The sequence below is a fragment of the Ruditapes philippinarum genome, unplaced genomic scaffold (genome assembly GCF_026571515.1).
Source record: "Ruditapes philippinarum isolate M1 unplaced genomic scaffold, ASM2657151v2 ctg2660_1_1_1_1, whole genome shotgun sequence".
In the NCBI taxonomy this organism is placed as follows: domain Eukaryota; kingdom Metazoa; phylum Mollusca; class Bivalvia; order Venerida; family Veneridae; genus Ruditapes; species Ruditapes philippinarum.
This window is the reverse complement of record NW_026865822.1, coordinates 535,111-562,189: the sequence shown is the minus strand read 5'-3', so window position 1 is coordinate 562,189 and position 27,079 is coordinate 535,111.

Here is a 27,079-nt window from a genome sequence, read left to right as displayed (position 1 = left end):
ATAAGACAAATTGATACAAGAGGATCCAAACTGCATTTATCTGTTCTGATTGTAAAATCAATTTTATAATTAGATGAAAGACGAAATAAGAAGATATATCATGCAATATGATTAGGATATGATTGATGTGTTTACTAATATGTGCAGAAGTTTCTATCTTTAGTCCTATAGTTATAGTTCTATGTTTTACGTATGCTAAGAATTCTATATACAAACAATTGACCGTATATATAGCAATTTTCGGGAAAAAAAGAAAAAGAAAAAAAAAAGAATTAAACCGAAATCTGTGTAGACATAATAGACTACAATATACATATTTTTTATTCAAAGTTTCGACATATGCTTTTGCAAGATTGTTATTTTGTTTCTTAATTTTGCTGATGAACTTATTCGTTTTAAGCTCGACTGTGAAGGATTTATATTAATCACTTTGTGTACTTCTTTTATATGAGAAAACACGGTCCTGACCTCAGGAGATCTTGAAGCCACCATCCCTCAATTGATTGCCATACATTTTCCCAAATTTTCCGGTTTCCCCTGTCAAATCAAATGAGTCTTTAAATTAAATTAATTTCATATATCAAACGGACATCCGTTAATACCGTGTTAAACAATACTTTTTAATATATTATATCCAAGATTATTTAATATGTATATGGCTGTTTCTATATATATTTGAAAATTACCATTCGATAACTATGTGTTTGTTCGAAAACAAACATAATAAAAGAGAATAAACATTCTTTTGAACTAAATCTGGACAACGTGTAGATTATTATAAATAGTTTACGTCATTTATGAGAGTTATACAGGTTTATTTAAATTTCAATCGATTTCCTTGTATTTTAATTCCGGTAACCATTGACATTTGCAATTTACAAGGAAAAACATTTTAAAGTCTATAGTATCTCAATCATATATCTTCATCAAATTTTACTGTCACTATCATTTCTTTGACAATAATATAATATATGATGATATGATGAACACGATCAACAAGGAAAGGCGGCGTTCTATGAACGCAACCCCCACACGACCCATAAGTTTGTTTTGTATCGAAATCATTTCTAAGAACTCTATAACAATTGATTCTGTTTTCAATGATAAAGTAAACAACTTATTAATATGTCTTTTATGCGGTAACTTATGACAAATCAATGTCTTTAAGACCTCCATCGATGGAAACATTCAATTATCTACTTGAAACCATGCAAGAAAAATAACGGTCAATAGCCTTATTTAACTTGATTAAAGGTAATATTTAAACTCTACTCTCCGGGTGGTCTATTTTCTTGTTCTTATCAGTAGCTGTTTAAGTCAAGTGATTGTTGTCTTTATCAGTATAAGCAGTTTAAAATAAGAACATTAAGAAAAGCAATAGCGATTGGATTACACGTTTCTATATCTGTCAATATCTGTCAAAAAAAAACACTGTCCATATGACACTCAGACGTGCGATATTTCAAATATTCTCTTCGCGCGTTGGTTTATTGTTTGCAAATGTAACAACATATTATGTTACAAAAAAAAAAAACGTTTGTAGAAAATAAACGTTCATGCATTAACTTATTGAAGAGATAAACGCTTGCATGAACATTCAGCAAAAATAGTTTTTAGTGAATGACTGTTTCCAATTATCATAATAATTTCATTTATGTCATCAATGAGATGACATATGAATTACTTTAAGACGTACTATATGCCTATCCTTGAGTAAAATATCTTAATAACAGAAATGTATTTAAATCTATGAAATTCATACTGAATATGACTAATTTGAATGAAATAATGATTAAACTATGTATGACAAGCTATGACACTATTAAAGGTCAAGTAAAGTTGGTATGTTCCTTAAGAATTACTTCAATGACACTAAATATTCGTATTGTGATCACCTATAGTGGGTAGAATTTTAAACATAACGTATCTACTTTGTGTTAAGTCAAACCATGATTATTTCATATTTTCAAACTGACTGTAGTAATTATCAATAATTTCTAACTAATCAAATTTGAGCATTGTATATTTTAAAGCTATAATTATAAGTCCATTAAGTTATTCGATATTTTTGTCAAGGACATGTTTTGTTATCAATCACTCAGACACATGAATACATTATTACATAATATATTATGGCTTCCAATATATCTATGTCATGTTCTGAAATCAAGAAAAGGAAACCTTATTATTATGTTCCTTAATTTATTATTGTTCTAGTTAAAAATCCTTTGTCGGTTAAGTTTCTTAACTAAAGTTCGATATCAAACAAAACCTTCACTTATGCATGAAATAACAAAACTTATTCGTAATCAAAACAAATTACACAATCAACAATGCAAAATATATGTATATTGTGAAGAATATTTAGAATCAGAAAATACAAAGCAGGAAGAAAGCAAGGAATGTTTGCAACAAGTAAAGAAGTAAAAAGTCATATATTAAGTAAATATCTTACAATATCACGCGATCTGAATCCAAATCTAATAGACGTTGTTTATCCTCTCACGTCTTCATAAATATCTAAACAAGTGATTAAACAATACTGTATCTACATTATATATACAAGACATAATATCATCATACGGTTATACTCAAAGGACCTGTATTTATTTAGAAATGCTCGATGTTTCAACTGACAGGGTGTTTCGCTATGGTAATATATTATACCCGAGTGTATGTCTGATTTCCCCCATCACAAAACTCAGTAGTGATTGTAATCTTGTCAATGTCAATGTTTGTTTTACACAATAAAGGCTACATTTAGTTTTACAAATGTACTTCAAATAAGGTTCGAGAGCGGATTGCATGAAATATAAAAAACAAGATCAACAAGGAATGTAGGCATTCAAAGAACGCATCACCCCAACACAGGACCACCGACAAGGAACCACGCATGACACCGAACAGGACAAGGCAAACGGACAAAAAATAAGAAATCGTAGAAAACTACAAGGTTATTTAAACGGAAGTAAGACATTCAATTGTCACTAAATACTAACGTCTGATTTAGCAAGTGATGTATCATAGACATATTTCTACAAATTATGTTTTCAAGAGGTATTTGTTTTTTATCAATAATACTTGATTTCACTAGAAAACACAATCATGAAAGGTATCTGTCTGTTGTGAATAAAGTTGAATAAGTGTGTAGAAAAGATGAAAATCAAAATACCATGTTAAATACTTATCTCAAGCAAAAAAAGTCATTTATAATAATCTTAATGCTGGCATTTTTGTCAATTGACCTTTAGTTCAACGTACACTTTTATCTTCTTCTGATAGGTTATTTATGAAGCAATTTCTGAGTTAGAACATTTTGACATTGCATGACAAAAGGAAATTGGTAATAGGAAAATGTCAATTACATTAGAAACATTACTTTGCTAATGAGTGAATTACTGATGCTTATAGCGGGTTAACTTATCGTCTATATGATCTGATAGAATGAATCAATATCTAACCTCAGAAGAAAAATATAACCCTCTGTTCACCCATGTTGTCATTAACGCATTTGCTTTGTTCTATCTCAACGGTATAAAACGTAACTTATCTAAAAGAACCGTAACACTGGCAATTAAAAAATATGTTAAAGATATACTATGCTTATTTTTGAGAAAAATAATTTAATCACAGAAATGTCTTGTTTACTGAATATGTATAATTCGAATAAAATAATGTACAAACTTTGTATTGGAAGTTGCATTCCCTAATAATAGGTAAATTTTCATGTGATTTTGCTGTTTTAATGCTTCCGATGGATCACTTTTTTATCAGATATTTAAGTAAAGTTAGCCCTTTCTTAAAGAAACTGCCAGTTTTTTTAATGGCACTATATACTCATATTGTGGCCTCCTATGGTGTATAGAGTAACATGACATATCTACTTTGTCTGAAGTCGAAACATGTTTATTTTATATTTACTATATTTACAAAGAAACAGTGTGGCATTTTCAATATTTTAAATTAACAAATTTGAGCATAATATATCTTTAAAATTCAAACTTAACAGATAACATGATTGCAATGTGTGTTTTATTGTTCTCTCAAAAAGCTATGTCCTTTTTTATTAGCGTATTTCAATGACATATTTGCAAAATGCATTACGCGAAAAGAGAAAATCAAAATGAAACTTTTTTCTCAGAGAAAGTTTATCTGCAAAATGAAACATTCTTTACGAAGACAAAGTTTATTTGAAATAACCTTGATAATTATGTAAATCCTCAGACGGGACTTACAGCTAACATATGTGTCATGGTCTTATTTGATACAAATAAATCAAAATGTTAATGACTACGAGTTACGCAGACAGTCTGTCTGTAAACATAACATTGTCGATTTTTGAAAAATTCAATACAAATGCAAAATGAAACAAAAGTTCTATAATAATAACACAGTTTTTTGTTGTTGTTGTTTTTTTTTGTAGCATATTTTCAAAGTTATGATCAAAATACTATATCCACTCCTTTCAAGTTCTTTTTTTATATAACATTGTTATAAATATGTTTACTAGAATATTAATAATAAATAATGATGCATATAAGCTTTTATGATTCATGTATTATATTCAATAGTGCTTGCATGAAATTTCCTTAGTTACATGTAGGATCTTAGCTCTATCTGAAATTTCAATGCTTTATTTTATGATTTGCATTTTAGACAAGTGTATACATTATATGATATTGGTTATGAATATTTTTGACATTTTAAATGGTTGTTGATATTTATGACCCGATCCGCAAGGTGAGGATTATATTGCAAATATTGCAAATAACCTTTTATATACGACCAAATTACATGTCAACAAGCTTTGTAACGAATTTACAATACTGCAAACTTTCTTAATAAGAGAAAAAAATGAAATTAATTCATAAATCCGCTGCAGTCGTGTATATAGATTATATTAACGTTAAGGTTATCCAATGAAAAACGACGTTACAAACGTGCAGTATTATAAATCCAAACATTAACTTTCTCTGAACATCTTCTCATACAGAAGTAACAATATGGGTAATAATCTGGGTAAAATATATCCATTTTTTCAGACACAAAGATACTATATTTTCAAAAATTTACAATAACTTAATATCAAGGAGTTATTAAATACTTACCTAAAAATTCATAGTTAAAGTATCCCGTAAAACCTCCTTATCTATAAGCTCCATAACAAATCCCCAAACATGTGATTAAACAATACATTCCCTGTATAATATATTGGAAATTATTTTCCTATAAGGCTTCATCTACAATCCAAAGGACGTACATACACGCTCAATGTTTCAACTGGTAATAAATAATTCACCGTCCATTTCTTAGTTGTGGATGTGTTAAACGTTTTACTTACAAACACTATGTTTTGAGTCTTAAAAGTTTTTCTTAAGTATTGTTATTCGTAATTTAGTTAAAGATAGCAATAAGAAAAAAAAGTAAAAAGTGTTTAAGCATTAAAGAACAAATTTCAAGTTATTTAATTATCCATATTCTTCATAGATTTAAGTAAAGCAATGCGAGAAAACTGTAGAAATCATTTAAGCATTAAATAACAAAATACAATTTCTTTAAGTATCCATATTTTTGAATGATTTAAAAAAGAAAGAATAGAAAACCATAGAAACCGTTAAAGCATTATATAACAAACTACAGGTTATTTAAGTATCCTTATTCTTGGTTGATTTACAAATAACAATGCGAGAAAACCGTAGAAATCGTTTAGGTATAAAATAACAAATTATATTAGTCAAAAATGCACATAGAAAACGTGATCAATTTCTTATGTTCTACTAGAACTTGGCTATTTGTGCTTAATTACAGTTTGTACGATGGCAATGACAGCTGTAATCCCTTGTTTGCATAATTAACTGACAAGAATATGCAAATATGAAATGACGAAATTAGCACAATCAAATGAACCTCAAGTATCCGAAAACGAGCTATAAGACTATGATTATAAACAGGTCGGTGTTAGGTAATTTATATCATTTTCTGTTCTGTTCTGTTACATACTGCAACATGGCCGCCATTATTTTTTCTGTACATGCAATTAATTAGACTTTAGCACGCTATAAATAGGTTTTACAATTCCTTAGGTGCGTAGTCTTTTTTAAAATAAAAAGTACTAAAAGGGTTTCATCAAATGTTAATGCACCGAAACATCGTTGTATCCAATTTTGTAAAGACAAACATTCTTGTTGTTTAGTGTAATGTCCATAGAAAGCGTTATATGAGGGACCATTACTAGTTAATTCTATTCTTGAATTTCATGTCAAGTGAAAATTTGTCAAAGGATAAAGTCATTAGCACTGGCTGTTTATCGCAACATGGAATGTCATTGCTATAGAGCTAATGCGATGATTACAGATGCAACAGTTAATGAACCTATATTTAACTAGTTGAATAAGCACAAATCGATATTGCACAAACAACATCAATAATTACGGCTGTTAAGCACATTTGAACTTTAGCCGGTGCTAGGGGACGTGGACGGTAACTTGCAGAGTACCGTCCATGAGCTTACTCAATTAAACTGAGTTTTGCAACATTTTAATTTTGGGGTTATCGGCGTTATTTATGGATTCTATTTTGCTCTACTTTATCTGTATTCTTTCCCTAAGAATAACTAAGTATTACTAGACCCCACATAAAGATACACTTTAGAATTAAAGGCAACTAAAGTTGATCAAAAGACTTTTAAGAGTTTGAGAGATATATTTTCAATAGTTTTCCTATATAATGTCATAGTATTAATCTTCATGGGCATTATATGATAAATAAAATTGATTATAAGAAAACCTATGAGTGATTATATAGCTTCTCCATATGAATTTGACATTTATTTCTCAAAATTTGAAACTGTAGTTAATCTGATTTCCAAAAAAAATCTCAAAAATGCTTCATGAATACAGAAAATATTATGCATAAATTACAATTAATATAAACACATTATTATTTGTTCTTCCTGTTTGAGCCCTACATTGGTCAACCAAAATCCACATCGTTATTCAAAGGCAACTTACATCACATTATGATCATCTTCAGAAAAAAATGAAAATGCATTAATATTCGGTATTAAATATCACTGTCGTTTCTGAAAGAACCTGTCCTTTAATTTACAATTTATACAAAAAAGAAGAAAAAAAACAGAAAGAAAGAACAAATCATTTTATAAACAAAATCATACTTAACTTGTTATTATCTACATACCATGCACTGTGCAAGTTTTTACTTTACTCCTGTTGAATTGCGCACATATCTTCGTGGCTTTCATTATAAATGATTAAACATTACAATCTCCCGGTTATATATAATTAGAGACTTCTCCCATAAGGCTTTGTTTACAAGACGTGTACTTATATAGACATGTTAACAAATGACTGGTTGTGTGTCTTTGGTTATGAATTAATCAATCATGCATTACAGATTGTATGACTAAATATATCACGTTTCAATTCCATTTTTGACTTTCAAAATGTCAACATTGATGTTTAAATAAATATCGTTCACCTGAAATAGGTTTTGAAAAACAAAGAATAATAAAATATATATTACGATCATATAGTCATAAAATATGACATCATCACGTGATAAAAAAATTAATCATGAAACGTAATTGAGATCTCATAAAACAAAAAGCACTGTCGGAATCAACTGAAGACACAATTTCGTCACGAAAAAGCTTACCTATTGAATACACATTTTGCTTTAGTTTGTATTTTTTTCCAAACTATAGCAATGCAAAGGATATATAAAATAAACGTTTAACAACGTTCTAGATATTTGATTATAAGTATATTATTTTGTAGAAACTGAACAATATTTTCTGTAGGATCCTTCCTACAGAAAAATATTGTTCAGTTTCTACAAAATAATATGACAGTTTCATCTGTAAACATGTCAAATTACAGCTCATATAGGATAAGGATACACCGATGCGCCGTTCAGGTGCATTATTACGGTGTGAAACAGTTATCATATCGTACAAGTTATCACTTGTCAAGCAATTTAGTGATATACCTTAAGTTATAAATTTCGAAAAAATATTCCAACTGTCGTCGTAGCGTATTTTCAGTAATATTATAAGTTGATACGACAATATACTACCTGTACCTAGTGTACACATTTGCATTTACTTAAGATAATTTTTGACATGTTTTACTGTTGAAGGCCTACGAATTCATTGAACAAGAATGTTTGTGTAACCTAGCAACGGTTATACAAAATTTTTTTATACTTACATTTGAAAAGTACCCGAACATGATAAAACACATCTGCGAGTATTTATTTACACAACCAATCATTTTCACTCAAAGCGAATGAAACAGACAACGCACATATCAATATTTCCAAAAATAGCAATAACACTTAAATTCTGAATGCACTTAATCAATATTTTCAAACAAGATAAACAAAACTAATCAGGGAATAATATTTATTGGTCGGTTGTTGACACCCCATGCTACATTTGTACTAAATGGATTAGGTCTAATGGAAAGAAATAATGATTTTGTAGGAGGGTCGCAAATCAAATTAACCTTCATATCAAGATTCTGGATAAGGGGACCTTCTATAGCAATAAAAACAAAAACAAAGAAGTTGAAATTCGACAGGAAGGATGATGAAAATTATGAAAATAACAACATTTTTAGGTCTTTTAACATCGGCTTCCCCGCCGTATGAACACATCTGCGAATGTTTCTAAATTCATAATTTCACCATTACATGTTTAAATATTGATTGCTGCTTAAGCCATTGCTAGAAGGCTTAGACAGTAGCTTGCACTGCAATTCCCAGTACTGTCAATGTTAAAGGCTTAATCAAACCACGCCTGCAACATTTAAAGTTTGCAGTTTTGACTTTTTATGGATTCTTTATCTCTCTATTCGGTCGAAATCCTCAACACAAATTAGTTTAAACTCAGCTATCTAGAAGAACACGAATAATACAATCACCAGTGTGATTAAGTACAGTCCTTTTTTACAACTTCCGTATATCACCCAACACCAGTGCTGTTATAAAGATGTGCAACCTAGATCAAATAACAAGTCGGATGTGTTTTTATTAAATATTTTCAGTTTATGAACACATATAAATACAAAAGTTCCATTGAATAAAAACATGTATCATAACAATTCAATAACACCAATATAAGATAACGTTATATCTCAAAAGCAATAATTAGGAAATCACTTAAATTTCAATTAGTGTGTAATTGTATTACATAATTTCTTCTTTGAAATATTTTGAGCTTTGACTGTCTAATTGTTGTAAATGAGATATGTTCAAACATAAATGTTCTACTTGAGAACCATACGTTGTTTGCTTCGAATTGAAACACAAATTTTAAATTTGAGGATTAATTATCATCGCAAAATAAAGACACGTTTCAGGAGGAAATACAATATTTAATAATACTATTTTAAATGAAATGTAACACTTAGGATAAGCCGGTGTACACATTAATGGAATTTCCAATGCAACGACCAAGGTGATCCGAACTAAACTTGTAACATTAAGGCTATTTACATTATTTTGCATTTTTTTTTAATTTTTCAATTTTTGGATGTTGTGCAAATGGAAACAGAATATATACAAAATATAAATCCTTTATGTCGGCCTGCACGACAAAATTATAATTTATATTTTAGTCTGCAAATTATGTTAAAAATAGAATTTCATAACACATCGCTCTGTCTAAAGCCTCTGCCACCCCCACCCCCGCGAGCAAGATCAGTAATGAAAATTTACATGTCGAAAACAGCCTGTTACTCGATGTGTTTCAACCTACAAAATATTTTGTAACAAAACGGACAAAATAAAAACATGCAATAAAGGAACAAAATGCAGAACTGTTGATCTGGTTATTTATTTTCTTGTTGAATACGCGTCAAGGCAAAATTCAGAATGATCACAACGTGTCGAAACAGTCTAGAAATGTGCCACTAATATTCAGATCTGCCGATATTGATTGAAGTTTATTAGATAAAGATAATAAGAGTAATGCTTTAAACCGATCTTTTTACAGCAATACTAAATGAATTTGTCTCGTTTTGTGGCATGCTTGCACCAGAAGCTTTAGAACACTTTAAATAAATAAAGTAGAGAGGAACAATAATGCAGCCTTCAAAGAGTTCATAGTTAATGCACCAAGATATTTAAAATCGTAAGCATATCTCCATGAAATCAATAAATAGTTTTTCTGTTTATTTTTTGGATATATTAATTTCTGTCATATGAAAAAAGTCCATAGATGAATATATCTAAAAGCGAATTCCCTACTTTACTGCAGACTGTTAGTTAAAATGTGTAAAGAAACAGCGACATGAATAGTTAGAAAAGCATTTGTCTAAAGACAAATCTCCTACAATATTACAGTCTAATAGCTAAAATATGTAAGGAAACAATGACAAGGAAAGTAATAAAGGCATTTACAGGAAAACAATCTGTCCTTGAATAACTCTTAGACGGAATAGGAAGGAACTGACATTCTTTTGTTAAATGACATGATGATATTCTAAACAACTTAGTGTTATATTTACCTGGGGTATCAGGTTTTAATTTATTGTTACAGTTAATGCATATGAAACTAATTGAAGGAATAAAAGATGTTTCTCATATTGCCAATGGCCTTCATAAGCTTTGTGTAATGCCATAAACACCCAGCATCTACTGATGTAGAACGGTGTTAAACTATACAATGGGGGGTTCTAGACAACAATTTTGATAATGAATCGTTTAATTGCATAATGTGACATTAAACTTATTTAGGGGTAATTATGTTTATTTTTATTTTCATGCCATGATTTGCAAGAAAGAAAATCCTACTATTGAAATGCACCAATGCATAATTCACATTCTCCACTTTATGATATAATCAACATTTTGTGGACAATATGGTGTGTTTATAATGTAAAACGCATGGCACGAAACACTAAAAGTCTTTCCTTAATAAAGTGAAATGTGATATTGATGTTATGTTATTTACAATTATTAATCATCATTCAAAAACAAACAACCGTCGCAATATTTAAAATTGATTATAACAGCTATAAAATAAATTGTCTTTCGTAATAAGATGAAATAAATCTATGTTTTAATCAAAGAGATGATAAAACGGCAAATCCCATATTGGAAAGCATGACAAATGCCAGTAAATATGGCTATATTTATAGCTTAAGTATATCAAATATCTAAAGGGATGGGCGTTATATACCCAGTGGGAATTTTGTTACATCTCAGTATACCCTTGAAACATGAATCCGGCTTATCGTTAAACTTTTAATTTCAGTAAATGTCATACGAATTGATAAGCAAGAGAAAATTGTGCAGAAATCGCTGATTTTGCCATAATGTGAATCGTTATAAATGTACGACAGTTGCTAATTCAATATAAATATTCAAACTGAATATACTCGATCAAGTTGATAATATCAATATTTGTGTTGTATGCTTTAGCACAGACAACATTATATTATATAAAGTGTTTGGTTCTTCAGTAAATTTAAAAAAGTGAGATTTTTTTTTAAAATTTAGCTCTTATTTTATATTTAACATTTTGTTTAAAGCATTCAAGCAAATACAGCGATTCCTTTTTAAAATGAACCCAGACCGTCTGGCCATAAACCTTGCATTAATTTCAATGTAATCGTGTGTAAAGGAAAATACAATGCTGTAAAAGTGTCTCTCAAGGAAATCATTAAATTCTTATAAGGCCAACATCAAGTGTTTTGCACACATTATGAAGTCAAATTGCACCAAGAAAAGCAAAAATCAAAGAATTATTAAACATCTAGTCCAATAAATCACGTCCTCTCAAACAATGAAGCAGAACATCAAACGAGCGTTTTGCATAATCAGCATATTTTTTCCATGAAAAAACTTTAACCAATAAATATCAGTTTTTCCCTTCAATAATTATACAATATTTTCCTAACACTTGAATTTATATTACTGTAATTCAAGTAAAAGAGAATGTCGCTGTTAATAAAAAGAAAATTCAATTTGATTCGTTTCTGTTAAATCATCAAAAATGTTTTAATTATAATACAAGAATTTTGTAGTGTATGAAATGCGGGAAAATATTTCAGTTCTATTGCAGTCCGTGATACTGAAAAACAATTCATACAATTTCAGCTTATTTGCCACAGAAACAAATGGCGTTTGCATAAGTAGTTTAAACAATACAATATTCGAAAAAAATACAATATTGTATTTCGATCATAATGGAATCTATTATATATATTTTTTTAAATATCAATGTAGCTTTGAAAAGTTTTGTCAAAGCATACAGTCTAATGTTTGCATGTTTCGAAACAGGATTTTAAATGTGAAATTAAATAGCTCATACCTAGTTTATATCAATACTACTGTGAAACACAAGGACATTGCATTAAAGTTGTATCCGTGTCTCTTCAAAATTTTCAAATTTACAATCGATTACTATTGTGTCTTAAAGAGAAGTTTGCAGTAAAATTGTACTTTGAACCTTGAGATATCCAGATATTTTATCATAGTTGTTATGCTGAAATATCATTTTAACATTTACTTAAGATTAAAAGTGTATTTCCTATACATAAGTAACTTAATTTCAAACGCTTTCGATCAAACAAATGGAAAGGGGAAAAAGCAAACATATCTGTATATAACCTCTTACATACACTGTCATTAATTTCGGTAAATCTAACACTCATTCCATAGTCCTAATAAGTTAAAGTATAAAATTGTAAAATGTGATATTGTATATTGTGTTTTTGGTTTAGAACAATCGTTTAACCAATACGTGTGTACTTATCATCATCTGTTTTTGATTGTTCAATAAATTGACAAGTATGTACATGTATTAGCATTTTATTCCCATTAATAAATAATATGCATAAAAGTAAACGAAACGTAAGCATTCATTAAAACAATAGTTCATTGTCCAAGTCGGTGAAATTTTCCATTGAATCACTATTTTATCAAGCATAGCAGACAACTAAGCGTGCATTGTCTCCAAAGAATAACAAAGTTAAGATTAAAAGTCCTCTGAGACGTATGTCAACTGAAAATAATGGCCAAAGATAATGCAATGTCGCATTTTTGTGTCTCGTCGAGGGAGCTGTCAAAGGGAAGTGTCTGAAGACAACGTCGTAACTTATTTAAAATAAAGCATTCTATCAAAAGCTGATTCTTTAGTGCTTCTTACGCTTTCTTTATAACTAAAAATGATAACGAATATGTTGAATTTATATTTTATAAAGCATATATTTTTTACAGCCTAGGTTCTTGATAGACGTTCCTTTAAATATAAAATTGGCAGAAATACATTTTCATAAACAATATATCCTATATAAGACATGGCAAAATTAAAAGAAACGTGATGATGTCTTTATATATGTATTAATTTATGTTGGTGTCTTTGTGAACAGACAAATAAACAGACGTTCTGTACTTAAATAAAATTTGCGAGATATAAATCATATAAAACGTCAAATGCTTCCGTAAACTACCTCTCAGATTAAAATTTATTTGCTTGAACCGAACCATAAGCCATACTAAACGAAACAAAATGGTGTAATTTGAATTTGAAAAAACATACTTTAAGAGTTGGCATTGTTTGTTTGTTTGTTTGTTTGTTTCATTTTACGCCTTTTCCCAACAGTATTTCAGTCATATATGCGGGTAGTTACCTAACCATCGTTCCTTGAGAGTTACACCAGTACAAGACTACCTTCCTCCGTGCTCAACTACCAAAACATCTCCCGGGGATCGAACCCACACCAGAGAGGTAACTTGATTAGAAGTCATCGACTCTAACCCCTCGACCACGGTCCTAAGAGTTGGCATTGTTGTCATGTAGTACAATACAGTTAGAACAACTCCAACGGGGTAATACGGAGGAAGAAATATTATTTAGGACATAAAATAGTTCCGATAAAATTTTAAACGCAACATGACCTTTGTAATACCGAACGGTGTTACAATTAAATCCAATAAGATCGTAAACAAGGACAAAGCACAGATAAATAGAATATATGTTTTTCAAGCATGTCAGCAACATCTAACATAAGTTCACATTTAAAACAACCCCACGACACCATTTTAGTAAAATAGGAAAAATCTTTTTTATTTTAAAAAATAAATAGCTAAAAATAAAGCTTAAATTCATTATTATAATCATTTTCTTACACGTTCTGAGAATGGGCGCTACCTTTGGAACACAGTTACAATACAATGAGAATGGACTGTGAAACTGTTAAGTCAATATTCTGCACATAAATAATAAGTAAAAATAATTTAAAAGCGTGCTTTCATTTTCATTATCGTCCAATAAAGCTTTTTGTTAACATAGTTAGTTGATATCTTTTCAGTTAGTTTAACACATTTCTAGTTTCCGAATTTAAAATTAGATCTTTTATTCCACCTGATTTTGCATGTATACGTTGACATAATGATTTTGTACACTGATGGTCGCCTTAAAAACCCGTAAAAGTACATAAACATTCAGATAAAAATAAATATCCTCACCTTAGTGTAGTAACGGAATACGTTTTACTTGATAGGAGGTAATAAGTTATTGCACTAAGGTGACAATATCTTAAAAGAAAAACCTCCTGAAAGATATCCTCTCTAGTTTGTATCCACCAATTGAAAGAAAAAAAAACTGATAAAAAAACTTTCGACAAAAACTTGGTTTAATTGTGCTCTGTGTACAGCTCTGTATATATATTTTTATCATTTATTTTTGCTGAATATCAATAATGTCAATGAAAGAGGATTTGAATTCAATGTACTAAAACAACACGATTATTTGTTCATAATAAGCCAAGCAAAGGACAGCACGTAGAAAAGTGTTTAAATTGAAAATTCAAATAAAATGATTGATAATAAAACATTCTAACTATTTAAAGTAGTTTCACACAGTTGCAGCAATAGGCCGAAACCCATCATTCAAATCCACTATGATACTTAAATTCTATAAAAACACTTAAACATGCCGTTATAGAATTTTTTATTGCAATTGTACTTTTACTAAATCGAAAATAATATTTATTATGAAACACTTTGAAATGACATATGTTTTAAGCTGTGAATACGACTTTGTAAACGTTTCAAATTTCAACTATATATTTTTCTGTTATAAAAAATTATTATGTAATTGTATAATGCTCAATCCAATGTTTTAAATCTTGCAGTTGTAACATTAATTACATAATTATACAAGTTCAGTAGTTACATGAATTGAATGATAATAATCTTATATTTTAAATATTATTTCATTAGTCAATAATTTGTTTGTGTCGTTGTATTTGTACAACGTTTTGCAATATTAAAACACAGCAAATAGATTTACTGAAATAAATTAACAAATAAAATATTTGACAAAGAATTAACTTACAAAATAAAACACTTCTCGGTTTTTACATGGCCAAAATAAAAATGATGAAAGCTCGTTTGACTAAGTCTAGTCACGAACAGCTTAAGTTGAGGTTAACTTTTTCCCCAAGCCCCGTATCACAGACTAACGTATAATTGTATCATTCTATTTTAGAAAAGGGTGTTTCGGACAGAATGTAGTCGTGGATCATTTTTGTAGTAATTATTTCTTAACATGATAAGACAATATTGTATAAAAGCAACAGAAATGGTCATTGCTTTTGTAACATTATAAATATAAGCCTCTGATAAAAACTTCAAATGCATCAATTAATCGATTTTCTTTAAAATAAAGAACAAAACAAAACATAACAAAGCAAAACAAAAACAATAGAAATGTTGTCATTTTATAATGCAGTGGACATGGTCCCGCAATACCTATATACAGACAATGTTTAAATTTTCATCAAACTTTGATGCAATTTATCATTTGAACAAAACAGACTGAAACCTATTGCAGCGTATCGCATTGTTCATACATGATACCTCATTTTTTAACTTTGACCCATAGTCATATACAGTCAATAGGGCCATCCTTGAAAAAGTGAATGTAAGGAAAAGAGTATTGAGAAATATATCACTTATTAAAACATTGGTACAATAAAGTGTTTTAACCATAAAAGACAACAATAAAGTATTATCAACAAGTTGTTTCATTGGTAACTTTCAAATGTTTTAAAACGTAGCTTAAAAAGTAAGACTTAGGCAAAAGTATTGAATATCTCACGATTTGAAATTCTTTAAAGAATAAAGTACTTCTAAATGCATTTAATAATTACACCAATAATTGATTTCTAAAGTAAAAGTGACATTATGCAAATCCAAGGGTATATAGTAAATATTTCTATAATGATCCATCATAATTTACCTGCAATGTTTTATTGTTAAAAGGAGTGGGACAGTCTTTATTTTTTAGGCAGATCTAAACATTTCAAATAAAGCATTATTACAACAGTCAATATTTTGAAATATGTTGTCAATTCAGCTCAACGTGACAACAATGAAAGAATGAGCATAATGATCCTTAAAGGTAAAATTATTCAATTATAAATATCTAAAACAATCACGTCGTTGGCACTCACAAAGCACAAAGAGCACAAATTATTTTGTAATGAATTCATATTATTGACTATGATCAAACAAAATCCAAATAAAAGTGTCAATTTATTTACAAAGATAAATGTCTGAAAATAAATTTGATCTAAAACATCACGTTGCAATTTGTGTGATATATATAAAACATCTATTAATGGGCAACAATTATAATCATAAACGATGGTTTTATTACTTTATCAGAAGACACCTTAATAAAGAATACAAAAATACAAAATATAAAAAATACACAACAAGACATTATTTCTCTAGATACTCCTATGTTACATTTTATAATAAATCTTTGACATAATTAATGGCCACAAAATTGGTAAACAATTATTTAAACTAGGCTTTATATATTTTACTCTCTTAAAATATTTTATTATGTCACATATTGCTTGCTCGAATAAGTTAAGTATGATTTATTCGTTTCTGAAACTTCCTTGCAATTCTTTATATTTAATATTTTACATTCATTTGATGATTAAAAAGAAGACAATAAGTGCTAACAGTAAAGAGAAAACAAAGAACAAAGTGAACAAGTAATATTAGGAATAATTGGCGCATATACTCACTTTTACTAGTTTTACATTTGTATTCGTTTGAAACCTTTGTTTTTGATGTTTTTATATTTTATCATCATTTATAAACAATTTGTCTCTAGATGAGAATAAATTAAAAAAAGAAAAAGAAAAAAATAAAGTAAAGAATAAATAAATAATAAAAATAAAAATAATTTCAATAAAAATGTATTTTTACCTAAAATATGTATAATTAGTCACAATTTTATTAGAACTTATGATGAAACATACGACAAATGTTTCTTTTGTTATTATAACATTTCTATCCCGTTTGTAACGGATAAATGATTCTAATTTTAACACATTTTCAACAGGGAACAGAACTCATCTGGAAGCGTGCCAGTTTATTTATTTTATACTAGTTAAATCACATAATTCATTTATCAGTGAAAAGTAACACTTGATTGATATAACACAAAAAATGATAACAATGCAACAGCCATCTTATACTTTTGTCTACAAAATATATAAAGTGTATGAACAGTGTGGCTCCAGAATAAATTGAGAAAGGGGAGTTTATATGATGATCCAGCAGAAAAACAAATTTTGCGGTTTGTTTATTTATTTCCTGTAAAGACATCAATCTGGAAACTACAAATATACCAACTTGTGTCAAAACAGTCTGAAAATGTGTCACTGTTATTCAAACCTGTCTCTATTGATTGAGTTTCATCAGATAAAGATGGTAAGAAATATGGCTTAACTAGATACTTTTTGCGGTCATTGTTTACAAATTTGTCTGGTTTTTAAGCATCAGAGATTACAGCAAAATTCAAGAAAATTCGAAGGAAGCAGTTAATTGTAGAAAAAAATAATGCCAAAACTGATGAAATATGGGTCTTCACGTTAACAAGGGAGAGCAACATTCATAAACCAAAAAGAAGCACCCGCAGGAGCACTAAACACAAAAAAATGATGTGCAACACACCTCAAGATGCATGCTTTTATTAAAAGTTTAATATTGTAACGCGAACAAAGAAAGTAATTTACACATTGCAAATGGAACTTACAATCGACGTAAATGACTCGACTGCATTGCAATTTACTCATGAAAATTAACGGAAAATAATTGTGGAAATTTTATGGGATTATGCTGTGATATGCGTATCGTAAATCAATCCGAAAATTTTTATGGCAATTGCCACATGAGTAATACAAAAACACTGACAATGTCTACAGCAGGATATATTTTTCGATCATGCCCATGAATATGATAAGATGGATAAACTTAAATAAAACTACTTTACACCCGAGTGTACTTTTAGAACTAATATCAGATTATCACGTTAATATAAAACGAACTAACTAGCCGTAATTATCGAGAGAAAAATCTTTACACACAGTTTTGGCGGCGAGTAAGTCACAGCGAAACTTTGTTAAGGTCATTTAGCCACTTTACAGCTTCAGTGATGGAGTAACCGACCCTAGGTTCTAAGGTTCTCCTCTGATCTTTTTTTCATGCACTTAAGCGGGAACTTGAGTAGTTCACCTATATTCGTAACAAATGAGAATAAAGATTAACAAGGCCAGGTGACAATCACAGAACGCAGCCACCGACACAATCCAGTCATATTAGCTAGGTCGCTTCATCGTGGTGAAAAGGCAGGGCCAGTTGTGGCTTTCGAAACCACAGCCAGCAGCAAGGGGCAAATGTTACGAAGTCACCGACCTTGACAACTCAGCCACGGAGGTCCTAAACGACTATATTTTAAAGTACTTTGAGTGTTTTTATTTAAAATAAAATTTGAAAACAACAACAAAAAACAACAACAACACGACCAACGACAACAATAAACGTGTTAAAATGAAATATTTTAAATCAGCTGCTTAAGTGTTTACATGATGATTTCAATTGAACATTTTTATGTCAGAAGATCAAAGATAATTACCTTTAAATGTTCATTTATTAAAATGTTGAAGAAGTAAAAAAATGAACATTAGGCACGGAGATGGCTTTGATACAATGTTAACATTTTCTGAAATAGGAAGTGCAGTTGTAAATGACATGAAAATGACGTTTCAAGATGAAATATACTTGCAATAGTGGAAGTCCGTTTCTATGATGTTACAGCAGTGTTTTTATTGTGTTTGAACTATAATGAGTCACACTGTTTATATCAGTTCAATTAAGTGTGTTTGAAATTTTTAATTTCAATTTATAGATCCTAAGCAATGATGACCTAGGGCAAACGGACCAAACTACGTTATATCTTTTAAACAGAAATTTTAATCTGTTTTCTATAGAAAGCTTTAAGGTATCTTTATGATTAAGCATTTAATTTAAAAGAATACAAGAGATTTAAAGAATTAAAATATACAGCCTTGTTAATGATTTGTATTGTGTGTTTTTTTTTCTTCTTGAATTGAATGCTGATATCTACATTTATATTGGATCATACCAAAATCTATTATTATTGATTCATTCTACCAAAACAGTAATTGAGAATCTTTCATGCATAAACTCAATAGTAAATCATATCTAAAAATTGAACGTTCAACATATCTCATGTACACATTTTTTATTTTTGGTTTATTTTTTTAATTGGGTTCTTTTTCCATTGAACGTTAATCTAAATCTATTTACATTTCTTCGCTTCTGTAAGTCTGGAAATAGTAAAGAGACAATACAATGATGCCATTTCAAAACGGCATTTACCTTTAATGCCTTGCAATGTAAAGACTTGACCTTTTGATAATTATAAGGAACAAGCTCGCTCGTAAAACATGTGAAATATAATTATTCTTGAGAAGGGGAGATCCCCTGGGGGTAATGAAAATAAACAATTTGGTGAAAATCTAAACTTAGATGAAACTGAGATGTTTAAAAGGATAACCATCATTCAAGTATCTTAGGACGGCTTAAGGCAAAGTCATCAATCTCCCCGAAGGACAAAGGACTAAATGGTTTTTGTCAGACAAACATGGTTAAAAGTTGCAAATGCGATGTTAAAAATTCGTAAAATGCCTTTATATAAATAGTAAAAAATAAGTAGTCAACTGCAAATTCTATAATGTCATTGAAAATGTGATTACAGTTTTTATTATAAGTTGATAAGGGCAGAAAAGGTTGATAACATGTTTGGACAACACTTAACAAAATTCATTTTTTAAATAATTTTTTTCATTCTGAAAGATATTTTTTTTAAAGCATCACTGTTTTTTTATTGTTTTAAATTTATCAATAGTTTTTTTTATACAATGAATCAACGGAGTGATCAAACGCATCAAAACTTTATATCAAACCTTTAGCAACTCGTAAACGAAACGGAATATTAATTTTAAACATTCAGTCTTTTTTTTGTCTTTGATAATAAATTTACGTTTCCTGAAAAAGGAAGTGCAGTTAGAACTGACAAATAAAATATGTTTTGTCTATAATCACCATCAAAAGAATGGCAGAAATATGAATGCCGTGTAAGTACATTTCTGTTTGCTTTTGAATGGAACGGTAAATAAGGACTTAACAATGACAACAACATTTCCTACTCATCTTTTAATTGGTTCTTCTAATTATATTTTTTAAGTTTGATAGCAACGGTGAAATTACAAAGTTACAAAGACAAAGAAATTGTTTGCAATATAGGGCCCTCGGTCCAAAATACAAGTAGTTTGTCTTTGACCCATTTTGTCATGTTTATCGATATATCATCTGAAATTGAAATCAAATAAAGTTGCGCTTAAATGATATCCAGTAAATATCGATTATAATCAAGTGCATGCATTATTCAATGTTACATTCATACTTTATATAAAATATTTTCATATTTAAGGTAAAACATATTTATTTAATACAAATGTTCAACACTTGTTTTTTTAAGTATGTAAGTAATCATTTTAATCCTAATTGAAAATCTTCTGTGTTTCTTTTCGTAAAGAGAATTATTTTTTAATATATTGGCTATTGTAAAACAATTAAGTATTCAAGTAGCACATATGCACAGGCTAATCATTGTCTGCAAGGGTTGCATGTGTAGAATCAGTTGTCACTAGCAGGATACGGGTCAAGTTATATGATAAATATAACACATTAATCTGAATGTAGAACATTTCATTGATAAGAATTTTGCAACGCAGTAAATGTTATCATTGTTTTTTTTTTGTTTCTATTAAACTCCTTTGTATTTCACAAAAATAATACAGTTATAACATTTGAAAATGTTGAATGCAAGTATTTGTCATAATCATTCTATTAGATTTGACGGGAAAGAGGGAAGAATTCCATTGCTCGGTTAATCCAGTCTGGTGGTCATGAACATTAGTCTTAATCACAAAAAACTAGTGCATATTGGCAAGAAAAGGCTAGCTTTATCAGTTGTAATCAAAAGATATAGAAGAAAAGGTATAGTAGAAAGAAATGTAAAAAGAACAATTACATTTTAAGTAAATTTGTAAACTCAACACAAAACAAACTATCAGGGACAGAAAAATTAAGAAAAGTAGAATGCTTTCCTTGAATTTGTTGCAATCATTGACCTTGCAAATTGAAGATAATTGGCACAGTGTCTTTTAGTTCAAATGTACAATTGTAGAAACTAAAGAAAATGTATTTAAATTTATATGTGCAACACATGTAAGTAAGTATACGCTTCATGACCTTTAGATTATTAAACTTGCAAAAGAAAACTTGATAAAATTATATGAAGATAATAGAGATAAATGAAGAATCTACTGTTAATAGGGACAATTATGGAATACTTATCAATCATGTAAAATAAATAATAGTAAATATTACTGATTTTATGAGACTAAATCTGATAGTTTCTATTTATATAAAAGCATTTTCTTAAAATCCTAGCGTTAATTGTTCTGAATACATGGTCGTAAAAGCTTAGTGGAAACGGTTCTAAATACATGTACTTAAAAGCAGTGGAAACGGTTCTAAATAAATGTTCTTAAAAGCTTAGAGTAAGTTATTCTTAATACATTTTCTTAAAAGAAAGCTAAAATGGTTCATAACCTATATTTGTTTAAAAAAAATACATTTGTAAGCAACCTGTCGACATTTTGATTTTTGTTATACGGAAATATTATAGGACTGTTGCATAAACATTTAATTGCTTCTAAAACAACATTCTTATTAAGAAATATTACAAAATGCACCGTCAGAATAATAATAACAAAGCATATTGTACACTATGTGCAAATATATCATGTCTGAAACAATCCCTGACATTACACTCTACGATATGCAAGGAGTAGTGGGGTTATTTTTTTATTGAATTTCAGACAAATCGCATTTTTATTACTTGTGAAGCAGACGACAAAAGCTATGGAGTCCCCTCAGAATTCAAGATAGAGCGTCCTATGGGACGTAAGTCAACTAAAAATAATGACCGAAGATAATGTATTGTCACATTTGTTCAATCGTCTTGTGAACAATGGAATGAAAATGTCTGGATACAAAAATGCCTTTTGATAATAAAACATCAAAGAGAAAGCACACGAGCAAAACGTCGAGGTGTAAATGATAAAATTCAAAAATCGCCATTAGATGACACGTTGCAATGCTTTTTTTGTAGATTTTTTTTGTACATTTTGTAGTTTTAATTACATGATGTTAACTTAAGTTTGAAATGAGGAAATTCAAACGTTTTCATAAATGATAAAGCACTAGGGCTTACGTTGAGGTTGCAACGGTAAAATTCAAAAATCGCCGCTAAAAGGCATGTTGCTGAAATTTATGAAAATTATGAGGTGACTACTGGTATGGCGAAGATTATTTTAATTCGAAACACAAAGAAAACTCGTCATAAGGCTAATAAACTCATATTTTATTTCCTAAATTTATTTATGTTTACCAGTAGTTATAATGCATTAAACATCTTGATAACAATATCTAAACTTTGAATGCCAAGTTAATAATAAGGACAAAAATACCACAAACATTCTAAACATGTGTAAACTGATTTGTTTCCATATATTTTTATTCTCGCGTGATTCAGATATTCATTGAAATTCATGTCAGTTAAAGAAATCATTCTTCCGTATAGATAAGCATGTTCGAAGTTTATCTATTGCCACATAAATCTTTCCAAACTAAGTGAATTTACATCTTTTCAGGCATTTAAACCTTCAATAGTAGTTCGACATTGTCGTTAAATTGAAACATTTTTGTATACGTCTTTCTTTATAGTGTTTTGTCACGAAACAAATATATCAATAATCCTAGTTATTGGATTTTTCTTTGGTAGAGCACATGTACTGACACTTCGTGACTTTCTAACAAAAATAAGGCTATGGATGTTCAGAATAATGCAAAACAGATATATGTGTGACCTATTGAGCCAAATGCCTTATAAACGTACAGTTACTGTACTACTTAAAGTGCAATATACATTTATTGTTAACAAGTTGCTTGTCTCTCATACTATTCTTAAATTGAATGAATGTTTATTTTGTACAGATTATTGTAATTTGATTTTGTAAAAATCTATTAGGAACACTCTAGAATGTGTTTCTGGAAACCAGCAGCATTGAGCAATGAGTGTAAAGTAATTTGTCAAGGAAACAACGACTTGTTCTTGACGAGGTATGAACCCATGCAGCAAGAAAATAGTTAACGGCATGCATTTGATATTTGCTCGAAACGTTCACACCTAATTTTTCTGTTATTATCATGCCAAATCGATTCATACAATTTTAATATATGATATTTAATGGAACTATCAGAATATTTCAAGTTTGTCGTGATGTCGGCACTTTTAAGTGTTGAGAATTGAGTACCACTTAAGCCGGTGCTCGGTGCGTGAGGGATGTTGCACTTATTCATTATTCCTCATGTACATAATCAAACCGAGCCTGCAATTTTCACGTAATTTTGTTGTGATAATTGCTTACGATGGATCACTTTGTTTCCGAATTTTTATTCTAAGACTCAATTGTAAGCTCTTTGCATTAATCACAGAAAAGCTCTACATTTCAGCGGTAAGTATGTTTGATCCATGAACTTCATAACCTTTGATCCCATTTTGTTTAATTACGCCAATAGTTCTCTTGTTTAGGGCACACGAATTTTTTTTACTTGGGGACCATACGCTGCTTTCCATGTAATGGCACTATTGTGTAACATTAACGGTTCCATGTTAACCGCCGTATGAACACATCTGCGGATGATTCAAAATTTAAAATGTCACCATTATCATGATTAAATGTTGCACTCTGCTCAAGCCGGTGCTAGGGGGCGTGGATAGTAACTTGCACTTCCCAGTACCGTCCATGAACAGGCTCGATGAAATCGAGCCTGCAACATTTTCAATTTTGTCTTACTGGGCTTTCTTTAGGGATTCTTTATTTCTCTCTATTTTAAATTTGACTACCTGAAAAGTGACAGGTCATCATAATTGTTAGCAACACTATAAAAATTAAACGCAGTCACCCATGTAGTTAAGGCTTATAATTGAAATGTACATCACTTTTTAAATTTCAATATTAAGCATGCTGAATTGTCTAAGCGATGAGTTCAAATTTCACATTTTATATATTAAATAAGCATATACAGATGTAGTATGCTAATGCAAACCAGTCTATTTTCCGCTAAACTTGTCATAATTCTATTCAAATGTAATTTACAATGCATGATTTAAATTACACGTAACCATATTTCTTTCACAAACCTTTAAAAGTAGTTCTTATCGATTGATTTGTTTTAAGCATATGCCATTTGATCTGAATGTTCTTAAGATACAAAGATAAGGACTGAAATATGTCAACTAAACATTACTTCCTCAGATAATGCAATGTCACAATTTTGTGTCCTACTTGGGAACACTGGCATTAAAATGTCTGAAAACAAATGTAATTGTCCTTCCAAAAGAGTCATTTGTAAGTGCAGAATAATGGGCCTAGTTTACCTTGAAGCAAAAGTAACAAAACGTATAATTTTATGTCTGGTCGACATTAGATATTTTTATGCCATATATAATTATACATTCATTTATTAACAGAAATATGTTCTTATACAGAATATTACACAAAAGATGTTCGCATGAAGATCTTGAATATTTTTGATGCATGCATTTTATAAAGCCCGACACATATCAATAAGCAAATAAGAATAATAAACATTAAGTTTTTTAATGTTATACAAATGTACCTTAAAAAGTTCTTTTAAGAATAAAATATTAAATCAATTAAAATACAATATTAAATGCATTAGATAAAAACTGCAATGCAATTGTAAATAACCGATTTCTAAACTTAAGGTAAACCTATGAAGGTATCAAACCATCACGTCACTGGCACTCATAGGGCTCCTAGAAGCATATATGTTTTTGAAAAGAATACATCATATAAAATATGATCAAATAAAATCTTCAATTCATTTCAAACATAAATGTCTGAAAATAAAAAAATGATCGGAAACATCACGTTGCAACTTGTGTGATATATATAAACATCTATAATGAGCAGCAATTATAATTATAAATGACAATTTTATTACTACTCTTTCAGGAGATACCATAATAAAGAATAAAAAATGGAAAAAAAACACAACAAGACATTATTTTCCTAGATAGTACTATGTACATTTCATAAAAAGCCTTGACATAATTAATTCAGTTTAATTGGCACAAAATTGGTAAACATTTTTTTTTAACTTGGCTTTATATATCTTACTCTGAAAATACTTCATAATGTCATATTTTGCTTGCTTGAATAAGTTAAGTGTAATTTATTTGTTTCCAAAACGCTGCTCTTCCTTGTAAATCTTTATGTTTAATATTCTACATTCATTTGATGATTTTAAGGTAAGAACAGTAACAGAATTTAAATGAACAAAGTGAAGAAGTAGAAATAGGAATAACTGGCGCGTCTATTTACTTTTATTTGTTTTACACACGTATTCGTTTGAAATCTTTGTTTTTGATGTTTTTATATTTTTGTCATCATTTTAAACAACTTGTCTCTAGCTGAGTATAAATTCAAAATAATAATAATAATTATAATAATAATAATAATAATTTCAACAAATATGTTATTTTAAATAAAAATATGTGTAATTAGTCACAATTCAATTTGAACGTATGATTAAACATACGACAATTGTTTCGACTGTTATTACTTCATTTCTATCACGTTTGTAACGGATAAAGGATTCTAATTTTAACACATTTTATATATTTCAACAGGAAGAAACTCATCTGGAACTGTGGCACTTTATCTATTCTATACTAGTTAAATCACATAATTCATTTATCAGAGAAAAGTAACACTCGATAAATATAACACTTAAAATGATAACACTGCAACAGCCATCTTATACTTTTGTCTACAAAATATATGCATTGTATGAACAATTTGGCTCCAGAATTGATTGAGAAAGGGGATTTTATAGGATGATCCAACAGAAATAAACAAATTTGTCGGTCGGTTTATTCATTTCCTGTAAAAACGTCTATTTGGAAATTACAAAATACCAACAAGTGTCTGAACAGTCTTAAAATATGTCACAGTTATTGAAACCTGCCTCTATTGATTGAGCTTCATCTTATAAAGATGGTAAGGAATATGGCTTAACTAGATACTTTTTACGGTCATTGTTTACATATTTGTCTAGTATGTAAGCATCAGATATTCAGCAGAATTCAAGAAGATTCGAAAAGAATAGAATGCAAAAAATGATAATATGGGTCGTAACATTTACAAGAGAGAGCAAAATTCATAAACCTAAAAAAGCACACAGAGGAGCACTAAGCGCAAAACGGTGAAAACGAGGATGATGTGGTGTTAAGGCAGCAAACCTCCAGATTCATGCTTTTTTAAAATGTGTTTAAAAAAATAATATTGTAAAGCAAACAAAGAAAGTAATTTATACATTGCAAACGGAACTTACAATCCACTTAAAGAGGTAGAAATATGCACAAATAGCCATTACTGCGTTAGTCACGCAGTATAAACATAGTGATAAATGCTGCAAACTCAGTCAATTATCGGACAAATATTTGTATATTCTTCCTAACTTTGCTTTTTATACTTTTACTATTTTTGCTTGTTAAGAT